General features: G+C 33.9%; 1 pseudogene; it reads right to left on the reverse strand.

Annotated features, from left to right (window-relative positions):
• Positions 1–11,285: 11,285 nt before the first annotated feature.
• On the reverse strand, positions 11,286–12,742 carry LOC143576682 (AT-hook motif nuclear-localized protein 24 pseudogene; annotated as a pseudogene).
• Between the last annotated feature and the right edge of the window lie 622 nt (positions 12,743–13,364).

A 13,364-nucleotide genomic window follows, 5' to 3' on the forward strand; every position in this document is an offset into this window, starting at 1 on the left:
TGGTATACATGATTAACTAACACAAATGGTAAACATGATTAACTTTAGTGCTAGCCAATATATGGTTAGTTTGAATTTTTGAGCAACTGTCTTTATATGACAATATTTATATGGTTTGTTAGTACATTATCTATATGTCATTACCTGTATAAAGACACACATTACGACGATCAACTAAAAGCGACAAAGACTAAAGTTTATGAACTCCAGCAATTGTCAAGAGGGAGTTTGTTAGTACCCTAAATGTGACAAGTGCTGAGAGCTGAACTGACTGTTTGTTTGTTTAGTCTTTGTAATAAGTCTTTGAATAGTGTTTAGGATCTAGAAGATGTTTATACGCTTATAGTTTGAGGGCCAAGCATATGGATGCTCATTTGCTTAATAGTAAGCAAATGAGCATATGGAGGTTGGGATATGAAGCGTATGGACATGCTAGTATATACATAGTTCGCATAACTAGCGTAAGAGACTAGAACTCTCATTTGCTTATCCGTTTTGTAACCAATTGCAACAAAACTCTGCCAAATTATCAATAGAGTTTCAACGAGTTTATATTTACATTTCGTGCTCGTTTTAGTTAACCGATTAGCTCCATAAACGGTGTCACACCCCCTTCTAGGGCCTAGGAGCGTGACCCAACAGTTGGTATCGTAATTGTAAATAAATCAGAGTTACGTTTATTTGCGGAAGACTTATAAACTTTAAGGATCGAAAATGTAATATTTATATATATTCAAAAGTCGGGATTATAACACCCGCTTAAGTTACAAAATATTTATGTGTTTAATAATTACAAACCACCATGTTTATATATTAAGTTACAAAAGAAATCCGAGCCATCGGATATATCAATAGCACTTCGATACTCCAAGTGCTAATCTTGTTCACCTGCAAAATGTAATAAAATACGTCAGCAACGAATGCTGGTGAACACGCTGACGCAAAATAATTTCTTTAACTTTATTACCCCTCGAGACTACACCTGCCTCGGCCCAACGTGGCTTAGGAATAACAAAGTCAAATAACACATTATAAACTAGAGCCTCTACGCTAGGCCACCTCACAAACACCGCAGCGTTCGACTTTATTAAATACCTGTAAATATACACATACGGTCGTACTCCCTGCAGGAGAGCGTCCTACGACCAAGGGAGGTGCGATCATGCCCATACATCGCATAGTACCACCTATGTAAGGATCCAGACATACGTATACCACAGCCTGAGGGCTAGGTTTATACCTATAGTTATAACGGTTTTAGAAACACATAGTTCCTTGTAAGCAATTTTACATAACAAGTTGACTCATTTGAAAACAAGTTTAAAAGTTTGGGGGCGTATTCACCTTGTCTCTTTAGGATCGGCTTCACTCACCGTCCAAGGGTCTTTCCCTTTCTTTATCTCGCACCTATAGTACGAGTATAAATATTTTTTAGTCGGATACACGATCCGGCTTAAGACCTTTAGTCTTATATCTCAATCCTCGATTGAACCTTTAGTTCAATTCTTATTTACTTGAAAACCTCTTGTTTAAAAGTAAATTATAAACCTTTAGTTTATATTCAAAACCCGACGTTTCTTCTTCTCCAAGAAACGTAATATTTTCTTTTATTATTTAAGAATACTCTTTATTCATTAAATAATATTTTCATAACAAAGAATATATACATATATACTTACACACATATATATGTTATCACACATTCAACATTCAATCTTTAATTCATTTCTTTGTTATGTTTTCTCTTCTTTTCTTTTATCGAGGTATCGAGTATAACCTCGACTTAAGACTTAAGCCTTTATAATATTAGATTATATTGAATTCGATATTACGCCTAACCTTAAGTGGCGTACCGAAACCCTAGAGAAATGAGCAGCACTACGACGCCGCTTTACTTTTCTCGATCAACTTTGATATGCCAACTTCAACACTCGTCGACACATCTTTCGGGACTCTTAGCCATTACAACGCCTTCTTGATAAATGAGGGTGGAGGGTGGCACGAACTTCGAGAAAACGGTGTACACAAACAAACGATCGTGGCACGCTTATCGAGGCAACGAGGAACGAATTTCGAGGTATTCTTAGAGAGAGAGTAGAGAGATGTGAGAGCTGAGTTGGGATGTGAAAATGAGCAGCCCTTGGCCGCTATTTATAGGGTGGAGGGTGGCACGAACTTTGAGATAGGTCCCTGGGCAGGCCTATCGCGTACCGCGATATAGACCTGATGACGCAGAGGTGTAGACCTGCCACGTGTTGACACGTGGCAGGCGCCGCTCCACGTGGCGGCAGTGTTGCCACGTGGTGACACGTGGCAGCACATAGTGCCACCGTGTGCTACGTGGCACACGTGTCAAACATTGTCAGACACCCCATCGCGGTACGCGATGGGAGTCTCTTCTGACTCATCGCGTAGCGCGATGGGTCAGGAAAACAGATTTTTCATTTTTAACCCTTAAGTTTGGATTTTGGCAATTTTAGTTCCTAGACTTAGGAAAGTTGATACTTTGAACTCGAAATTTTCATGGTGTTACAAACGGATTCCGCACGTTTACGGTGTGTTAAAAAGAATCAAATCGTTAATCAGATCCGTATCGGGACCTACACGGTTAGTGTATTAGAACTCCTGAAGAAGTCCGCTTCTGGCCGGTAGGTTGATGGCCTACCAATAACCTCAAAGGTTAATGTTAAATGAAGCAAGATGCAACATTTTTATCACAACGACCTTGTAACTACAAGGTTAGTGCGAAATGCTTTGTTCCGAAAGCATTAAGTTCATACACTTGCTAGCATAAGGTCAATATATAAATATTTTGAAGTATTCTACATAATTTTATCTTCAAATCTTTTCACATGTGTTTACACAATGGTCTGCCATTTTTTCAATGACAAATTACAATTCAAAATATGTACCTAGAAACTTAAAGTTCGTTATATTTAGCACGAATGATACACATTCAATGCTTTCTAATTTCTCTTAATGTACGTTTTATTAGTATCTTTACCGTGTGGAGTATGCTAACAAGTCTTAAATTCGTATGAAAGAGCGTTCTAGATTACAGCTAAGGAGACTAATTTCACATGAAATGTTGTGACTTGTCACAAATATTTTTGTTTTGTCAAATCTATTTTCACACATAGCTAATAACAAAAGTTTTTTAGTCTTCAATATCTATCCTAATTGTTGTCATGGGGTCGATGGTGAATCTTATATACTAATGATATTCCTAATTTAGGAATTTGTACGGCTATAGTTCACTAATTAGAAGTGATTAGAATATTTATATTTACATGTCTTTCATTTCTTTAAAAATAATACATCGACCACCCATTATAAAAATTACATGAAATAAAATTGTTTTAGGAGAAAATTATAATTTGCCTCCCTGTGTAATATAGTCGGGAGCATGTTGAACCACCACATTTTAAATTGTACGTATTGACCCCATGTGTTTTTCTGGTGGGCTCAGTATGCCACCTACCATTTATTAGTGGTTAAATGACTAATATACCCTTCATTTTCATAATCAACATTCAACATCTAAGATTCCTAACACAAACACAAACCCAGAAAATCTCCGGCGAAAAACCATAACCCAAACCTATAAAACACATAAATCTTATACAAACACATAAATTAGCATAATCAACATACCCACTTAAACCCAAGTGGGTACTTTTTAAAACCCATAAATCTTACATCACCACCACCACCGTGCATAATTTCGACGAAGGTAGCAGCTGGAAAATTAAAAGCACGTTGCCGGAAGTTCTAGATATATGTCCGGATTTGAATATGGAGTTGAAAATGAGAAGGCGCACCGCCACCATCGGCGATAGCCGCCACCACCACCGTCTTCATCCTTTACCATCGTCGTCTTCATCCACCACCACCTTCTTCATCCTTAACCATCGTCGTCTTCATCCACCACCACTGCCTTCATCCGCCACAACTAACCATCGTCTTCATCCACCATCATGATTTTGTAGTGTTTAGAATTGATTCCAAGCTACAAAATTTGGAAAACCCCAAATTATTTCGAAACCCTAGGTTACGAATGTTCACGGCTTTTGCAAACTAGAAGAAAACCGACACATGGGGTTTGTTCGTCTCAAAAAATCACTCAAGATCCATGTAATTTTTTTTAGATTTGGTGGTGATTTTAGAAAAAATATGGTAGAGAGAAGATGATGATAATGGTGTTCTTGAGTATGAAGTTGAGAAGATGATGATAATGATGGTGTTTATAGGAAAATGATGATGTTGGATGAAGAACTGTTCATTTATTATTATTATTATTATTATTATTATTATTATTTTCTAATTACTAAAGTGTTCTTGAACTAAACGTTTAACCAACGGTCAACTTAAAAATAGGGGTTCAATACGCGCAACCATTGGCTCATATCAGCATTATGAAAAACGCATGGGTCAATACGCGTAATTTAAAAATCAGTGGTTCAACGTGCTCTCACCCATATTACACAGGGAGGCAAATCATATTTTTATCTTGCTTTAGACTAAGATGATTTGCTGCTTGTTATCGGTTTTACAAAAATGATAATTACGTTGGATTAGCATATTCGGATTGCCGGGTTTAAGTTGATGATTTGAAATTGACTAACTAATAATGGCATATGTATATGTTCGAGTTAACTACGTTAACTGTAAACTATGTATTTAAAATCATGTAATATGAATATGAGTTGTGTCCGTTTAATAGTGACAATAATTTTTTTTATAAGGCAACAATAATATCTATAATATATATAAACGAAACCATTAAAATTCTATATGTCGCGATGTGGTGCCTCCCCCTTTTTTTGGATTCACCAGATTTGCTTCATTTTTAAATGGAAGTTTCTCATGCATTTGACCCAAATTCACGGAAATGGGTCTCATCAAACCCAGATAGTTTATAAACGGGTTATAACAACTCATTAAAATAAAAAATAATCTCACCAACTATTTGATAAAAATTTCATTTAAAGTAGGGATATACTTAAAATTAACATCTGATTTATATTAAAAAAGATATATATTATTTATAATTAAAAATCAATTTTATAGTAAAAAAAATAAACGGGTATTGGGCCTCATCAAACTCATATAGCTTTTAAATCGGGTTATAACATCTCGTTTATTTGTGAAACAATATACAATAAAAAAATTAAAATTCAAAAAATGAATAAACATTAGAAACAAATAATATAAAACAACAAATATTTCAATTCAATAGCAAATAATCTACCTATTCTAATAAAGTAAAATAATTGTGGACACATGTCACTTTGTGGTTAATCCTTATAATTTTTTTCCCTCCAAAAGTAAAATATGTCAATGATCATCAATTATTTACTTTCCATTTACATTTCATTTATATTATATCTATAACATAATTAAATTATTAATTTTTATTTAAACTCTATATATATTATATATTACTAGTTTTAGAGCCCGTGTAACACACGTGACGCTTAAAAGAAGCTATAAAATTAAATGATTAAATTTAAACTAATAAAACTATATTTTATCAAGTTAAATGGTTTTATAAGTACAAATTATATTTTTCTAATTGAATATTCATATGAATACATGATGGACTGTTACACAGCTCCTTCGTAATCACAAAAAATATGCACATAGTAATTTTATAAGTGGTAATTAGATTTTTTTAATGAAATAACAAATTCTAACAAAAGATGATAAAATGCTTCATTAATAATGACATAAAAAAACATCTTATATAAAATTAGCATGAATAAAACACGCTTGTACTATAGTTTCGAAATAGATAGATAAAAACTCCATGGATCCATGGAGGTTGAATTAGAGTTGTCATTTTTACTTGAAACGCGACCCGAGAATACCCGAGCCCGAACCAAAAGTAACCTGACTCGAAAAACCCCGAACCCGAGAAAAGGCCAACCAAACCGAAACCTAAGTAATCCGGGTTGGTTCTTGGGTTTGATGTCTAGGTTTTGGATCAACCTAAAAAACCCGAATAAACTATTTGTTTAAAAACATAATATTATTATTAGGTATGTACACGTATATGGAACACTCTACACATTCCACTTGTTCTTATTTCAACTAATATAGTTGATCGACTATTTATTGTTTAAAAACATAATGTTTATTTTATCGGGTTATGTTTATTTATTATTTGATTATTCACACAAGGAATAAAAAAGTGTATGTTGCTTTAGTTTTCACGTTGTAGCTTTTATTTACTTTTTATATTTACATTTTGTTTTGTTAGACACCCGAAACTCAAGTAACCCAACTTGAAAAACACAAACTCAAACAAACCGAACCTGAAAAATTGTGACAGAATTGGGTTGGGTTTCGGTTCTAAATTTACAACTTTGAAACCCGAAGAACCCGACCCGAGAAACCATAAACCCAAATGGCAAACTCGAAGCACCCCTAGGTTGAATAAATATGTGAGAATAAAACTTTTATTCATTCAAAATTTATTTCCTATCATGTTAGACCTATATTTGATTTCATTAAAGATATAAATAATTTAATTATATTTACTTAAATACATGCATATTTGTAATTTTTTATAATTTAGGTAATTAGTTATTTAATTAAAAGATTAACTGATATGTTTTGATTACACTGACATAAATATGGTTTTATTAAAAACAGAAATTAATTTGAGCGGGAAATTGAGGCTAGGAATGAATCTCCAAGTGACACGTGTCCCAGTTATTTTACTTTATTAGAATAGGTAGATATTTATTCATTTTTATAAAAATAGATATTTACATATACTAATATATGTTGTTAGAATATATTTCACAACATATTATTTGTGAAATCCAAAAAACTTGGTAAAATTCGAAAATAATCAACAAAGTGTGTTTGTTAAAGAATAAAATTTGAAAAGAATATAATTTTAAATGTTATCGTCAACATATTATGTTATGTATATTGTTGAAGATTATAAATAAAAAAAACTCTAATAAGCTTTTATTTTACGAAACAATTTTATTAATTGTTAAATCTTAAATATATATTAACGAAACCTTTAAAAATTCTCTGATTGCTCCTTATATTCTATCAAGCTATCAAATTGTTTTATTTGTAAATTGAGTTTTCTCATGCATTTTACCCGAATTCACGGGTATGGGTCTCACCAAACCCAGATAGCCCTTAAACGGGTTATAACATCTAATTATATTAAAAATTAATCTCACCAAATATTTGATATGAAAATCCTATAGAATATAAGGATATATTTAAAATTAATATCTGATATATTTAAAGTAGATATTATCCTATAAATTAAAAAACAATTTAACAATAAAAAATAAGCGGGTCATGGTCTCACCAAACCTGGATAAATTTTAAACCGGGTTATAACGTCTAATTTATTTGTGAACATTTTTATCATCAACTCCGAAGTATATTATTAACTTTCTTAAAACAAATAAAATTAAAATCCAATATAATATATAAATATTAGAAACGAATAATGTAAAACAAACCCGTAATATGGGGGGACTAAAACTAGTATTAAATATATCAATATGATTATTAATTTTAATTGTTGGTTTATTTTTATTTGCTTATATATGTTTAAATGGACTGAAATAAGGATTTGGGCTGTTGGTCTTGGGCTTGTAACTGGTAGTTGAAGATGGGCTTGTAGGCTTGTAGCTGGTAGATCAAGATAAAAAGGCTGACCCGCCTTTGGACTTGGACTCTTGGGTCATCGTCTTTGTTTCATCCTAATCGTTCATCATTTTCATTGATTTAGTTAGGGTTAATATTGTATAACAATCGTGTTAATTATTTTGTTTGGTAAGAAGCTCAACGTGTATATCGGTAATAAGGGTATATTCATTAATAGAGGTTTGGGTATCTTGATTACGAGTTTCGATATGAGGTTTTGTGATAATAGTCAGGGGCGAAGCTTCCTTTGGGCCGGGGTGGCCCCGGCACCCCTTGTTTTTATGCGCGGTAGTGTAAATCGACCATTTTTTTGTCCGAAATTTTGTATACGTAGTGTAAATTTACCCGTTTTATACCGAAAACTTGATGCTGGCCCCCCTAGTTTATGATTTTTATAATACATTTTGAGTCCCGTCCCCCCCCCCCCCCCCCCCCCCCCGCGACGAACTCGCCCAAGCTTCGCCACTGATAATAGTAAACTATAATAAAAAAAAACAAAAAATATTTTGAAAATGGCAGGCCAGCAAAGATGACCTACGCAACCCCTTCCACGTCAATTTTACGTAGTTAACAATATGTCAATTATATGTTTTAAATTTTAATACTAAACACACCGAAAAATATCATATTTGGGCCTCCTTACTTACGGATCCATATAACGTTATATGAGTAGATGTAATGTGTAATGTTTAAGTGAAGCCCATCTAACTATTGCATTTGTTTCATTGTTTGCAACTTTGCATGTTCGAATATCATATACAAACATCCTTTTATTATGTGTTAAGTATATTTAAGTCATAAATTATGAGAGAGATTTATAATCATGTTACATGACATCATTTTTATTAATTAAATTCATATGTTTGGAATAGACGTGTGGTAGATTTAATTTGCTCGGATAAGCTATCCTAATCTTTTCCGACATGTAAACGTTCCAAGTATTTAACCACTTAATGCCCATAAGAAAAATGTTTAAAAAAGTAAAATAAATCTACATCAATTACGGTTCGCTTCTCTACACTAGGGAGTTGGGACCGCATTTAGTCAGATATGAGCAGATACGGATACAAGAAATTTTTGAATGAAGGCACACAACGGATCGTCGGTGACGTTAGGATACGAGACACGATGGGGGACAGAATACGAGAAGTTAGAGCGGTGTTTGGGAGGTAAAAGTTGATTCATGATGTATTAAAAAAATCAAAAAACCAATCAGAATTAGATTTAATTGTTTGAGTCTTGGGCTTAAAGTTTTGGGAGGTAGAAAGTTAGACTAAAACAAAAAAATTGGGCTATCTATTACACTACGAACTAGAGCGAACAGCCGAACACTATAACTTAGAGCTAGACGGTGGGCTTGGCGGCCCACCCGGCCTCATTCCCTTCGGGTCCGCCTATGGCTATGAGATGAGTTTTTATAATCATGTTCTAAAATTGTGTCCCATACAGTCATGCATTACAATCATTTGGCATTATGTCAGCTTTACAAGTTTTTTTTCACGAGTACCGGGTGTATATATTTATAATCTAATTTAGTTTAAAATTTTACAGGTGATACTTCTACTTAAAACATGATTTTAAGCTAATCACAAACCAACTTAATATATCAAATATCTAACTATATTCTCAGTAATGTTATATTTTTGATAACTTAATTTTTCTAACAATTATAAATTACTAATTATTATACTTTTATTAGTTATATGATCTATTAATAAAAAAATAAGATTATTTCAGCTTTAAAATTTTTGCCAGAATACACATACTTCTTTCTTTTTGAACGGTCATTTGGACCATTGACGAGTTACTGATCCACCTGATAATCTATATTTCACCTTAGGGGGAAACTCACCATAAGTAAGAAAACTCTTAGTCCAACTTGAAACCCCATATTTTTCTGCAACATGTTAGACTAGAACCCTGGACCCCCTTATTATGTATACATGCCTATGTTTGAATGGTTTCAGGACGGCCTGTACGAAAGGCTGAAAAAGAGTTTCACAACGTTACACAGTGGCTTCAAATGGTTTGTGCTTTTAGCATGCATTTTGTGGTCCATCCAGCTCAAACAATGACATCAATGTTGCCAAAAAAATTTCCAATATCTATTAACGAGATGCTTGCAACCGCGTCTAGGTGTCCATTTCATGTAAAATGCCAACAATTACGATGTGGCTACTATCTTACTGGATAGGATCTATCCTACTTGGTTCACATTTGTGAAGGCTTTCCCATATATATAACCGAGTCAATGGAAAAGAAGTTCAAGAAGGTGCAAGAGTTGGCAAAAAATAAAAGATGTTTAACGTGCTTTCAGTGTTTTAAAAGCTAGATGGGGTATACATAGGCGGCCCATCCGGTCTTATAAGCTGGAAAAGATTAGGAATGATGGATGTGTGAATTTTATTGCATACGACCTTAAAAGTTAACGAAAATGTGATTACTCGTCATGTTACATATATAATGGATCCTTCAACCGCACTAGCTATTGACGATAATGTGCTTTCGGCCTACATATAATGGATCCTCCCGATTGATTTGATCTCGTGGAACATATTGCAAGTATAAGCATCTAAGATTCCTACATAATAAATGTTTTGTGTTTTTTTAATAAGAAAACATGGTTTTTTTTTATTGATTTGGTTAAAATAAAGTGTCAATCCCATTGGTTAGTACACCTCTATAGATTTGGATGCTTTCCCATGTGCCCATATACCTAACCTACACATTCTACGCACTTAAACGTAACACACCAAAATTTTTAAGAAAACTACTCATGTGATTCCTTTGTTAACTTAAATATATGGTGGAAATCATGGAGCAATAGAAGACATATGATCTATACCTAAGATTGTGTTGTTTGCCATACTAAAATTTTCGACCATTTAAACAATATACAAAGCTTGTATCTAGTACTGACATCATTTTAAAAAAGAGTGCTCTGTAGTTTTCATAAAATCATAAAGAACTAACTTCTAGGAACACTGTGACTATAAACCATAATACAGTTGTCCCTCGTGCAGTTGATACCCATTTAACCTACTACATGTGGTGTGTGCGCGGATTACTTATAATAATGCTAATATTAACGTTGGATGAATTGAGGTACATTAAATCTTTTTAAGTTAATATCAACTTAGTTCTATTTCTTTTGTCCCTTAATTATTCTATCTAACACAAATCTTTCTGGTAATATAATACAAACACAGGTAAATAAAGAGTTAAAAAAAAGTAAAAGAAAATTGTGTTTTTTAATATTGCTTCATTACAAAGCATCTGATCTCTATTTCCAAAAATAACCAAACCAATGCAGGCAGCGTAACTTGTACTTATTCGAATATGTTTATGCTTTAAGAAAGCACAACTATGGATGCTTTACGTACAACTTGTTTCCACCAATGAAACACCTCTGGAATGCTTTACTAAGGTGTTATGATAAGGATCTAATTCTCTTCCGTTAAAATCTTGCTTTTACTGGTATCCCACTGTAACATAGTTACAGGACACATGTCTAACACATGAGGTGCTTTACATGGTCTCATTACCATTGTATTGATGTGATCCCGTAAGTTTTCCGATAAATGTTAGATTAAAAAATATACGGTTCTAAAAATATTGGGTGTTATATATGTAAACAAAAAGAATGCAAGGGTAATATAAACATATAAAATTGTCAAGAATCAAAATTTTAAAAGGTTCTTACATTACAAATCATATATTGTCATCTTAACATCAAACACAAGTCAAGAAACCTTAAACACAATGTTATCAAGAAGCAAAATAGTTGACATAAATTAGGAACAACAAAAGACTAAATCAAAGAATTTAAACCTGAAAATTTGCTAGATCGATGACATGCACTTACACAAATTGTGATCTTCATATTAATCAGAATGACGGGCGACTACCGCCATTGTTACTCCAGTAACCATCGTTCGGCAATTGAATTGAGTTGAGTAGATTCGGTGGCATGCCTTGAAACATCGAAGGATCCGACATCAATTGTTGTGGTTGACCCAATGGTTGTGTGATGGCTCCTGGAGACCCAAGCGAGCCTCCAGGAACCGGCAAAGTACCCTCTTCTTCTTCAAGAGGAAGTCGTTCATAGGCAGCGTTGCTAAACGATGCGGCCATGATAACCACTGGCCCCACCGCTAGCAACGCTCCCACCACGCTACCGCCCACCACCTGCCCTTGACCACCTGCTAAATAAATAGTCAGTCCAGTGGCAGCAGGTGGTGCTGGCGGTGGCAGAAAAGATCCTGACAATGACAGGATCTCAAACCTTCCGTGTAACGTCAAAACAGACCCGGGTGACGCTGGTTGCCGGAGTGTAACGTTTGTGACGGTACCGGTACCACTTATGATACAAACGCCGCGTTGACGGCGGCGTGCAAACGTGCTAATACTATCCATAACGTCACAACCGTCGGATACCTCCATAACATGAGTTCGCAGCGCGTTAGCGCTGTCTCTAGTAATAATAATCGGCGGTTTGGGTTTGTTTTTCGATCCCGAAGGACGACCGCGGGGTCTTCTTCCCATATCACCTTCTTTACCATCACTACTGCCTCCACCGCCGCTATTGTTCATCATATCTTCCGTATTCTTTTCTTCTCGCTCGCGTTTGTGACCACCGATGTTTAAACCACTCGTACCGCTTTGTTCATCGGCTTCGGAACTCTGGAACTGGTGCAAATTGAAGTTTCTTGTGTGAAAAGGAGGTGGAAGAGAGTGAGCTGAAGCTGGATCCATATCTTAAAGATGAAGAAAAACACTAAATGATGAATAGTGATCTAGGGTTTTAAACAGGTTCTTGTGATGTTATGCTTAGGGTTCTGAAGGGGTGTATGAAGCGGGTTCAGGTTTATTTCATGGAGAACAAGATGTGGAATAAGATTAGGGTTCGGGTTAGATTCAGATGGGATAGGGGATTAGAGTTGACATAATTATGTCGTGCTTATCTTTAGATTATTTAGGACATATGAAACTAGATTTGAATTATATAAATGTGGGTTTTTGTCTTTTGTGAGATCAAAAATTAACGGTTATGTAACTAATAACATATGTGGTAACTTTTTTTTTTATCTATTTTAACCTTTTCAACTTTGTTTTCATAGTTTTAGGAGAAATATTTACCACATCGCTTTTTTTTAGTTTTAAGTTTTTCCTTAAAGTAAGCTATCAATTTTATCATTATAGTTTGCTCACCTTATTGTCATTATCATTAATGATTAAGAGGACATACTCAATTTTTAAGCGTAGGTAAAGCAACAAATAAATGGTGATATTTTTGCTGTAAAACAGTTTTGAACTAGTATATTAATAATTACGTTAAAATATAGCTAGTTTAAAATTTATAAACCTAGTTAATTTTGTTGTACTATATAACATGTTACAACACATTTGAATAAGTGTAATAAATATTATATCAGTTGTAAAACTTAAACGTGATTATAATATGCTAGTTGTAATTGTGTTGTAACATGATTACTCTATTCAAGGTAGTTACGATTTTGACTCTTAAGTCTTTTATCTCTTTACTTCGCACAATATGAACGAACTGTATTTAATTTTTATCTTTACAAGATGATGATAATAACAATAATAACAGTAATCACTTTAGTGTAAAACGTAAGTGCTCTATTCTTCTTATATTTCTCATATTAGTTTCACGA

This window comes from Bidens hawaiensis, unplaced genomic scaffold (genome assembly GCF_021521415.1).
Source record: "Bidens hawaiensis isolate Kalapana, Puna unplaced genomic scaffold, B.hawaiensis_p1.1 tig00028261_1, whole genome shotgun sequence".
Lineage (NCBI taxonomy): Eukaryota > Viridiplantae > Streptophyta > Magnoliopsida > Asterales > Asteraceae > Bidens > Bidens hawaiensis.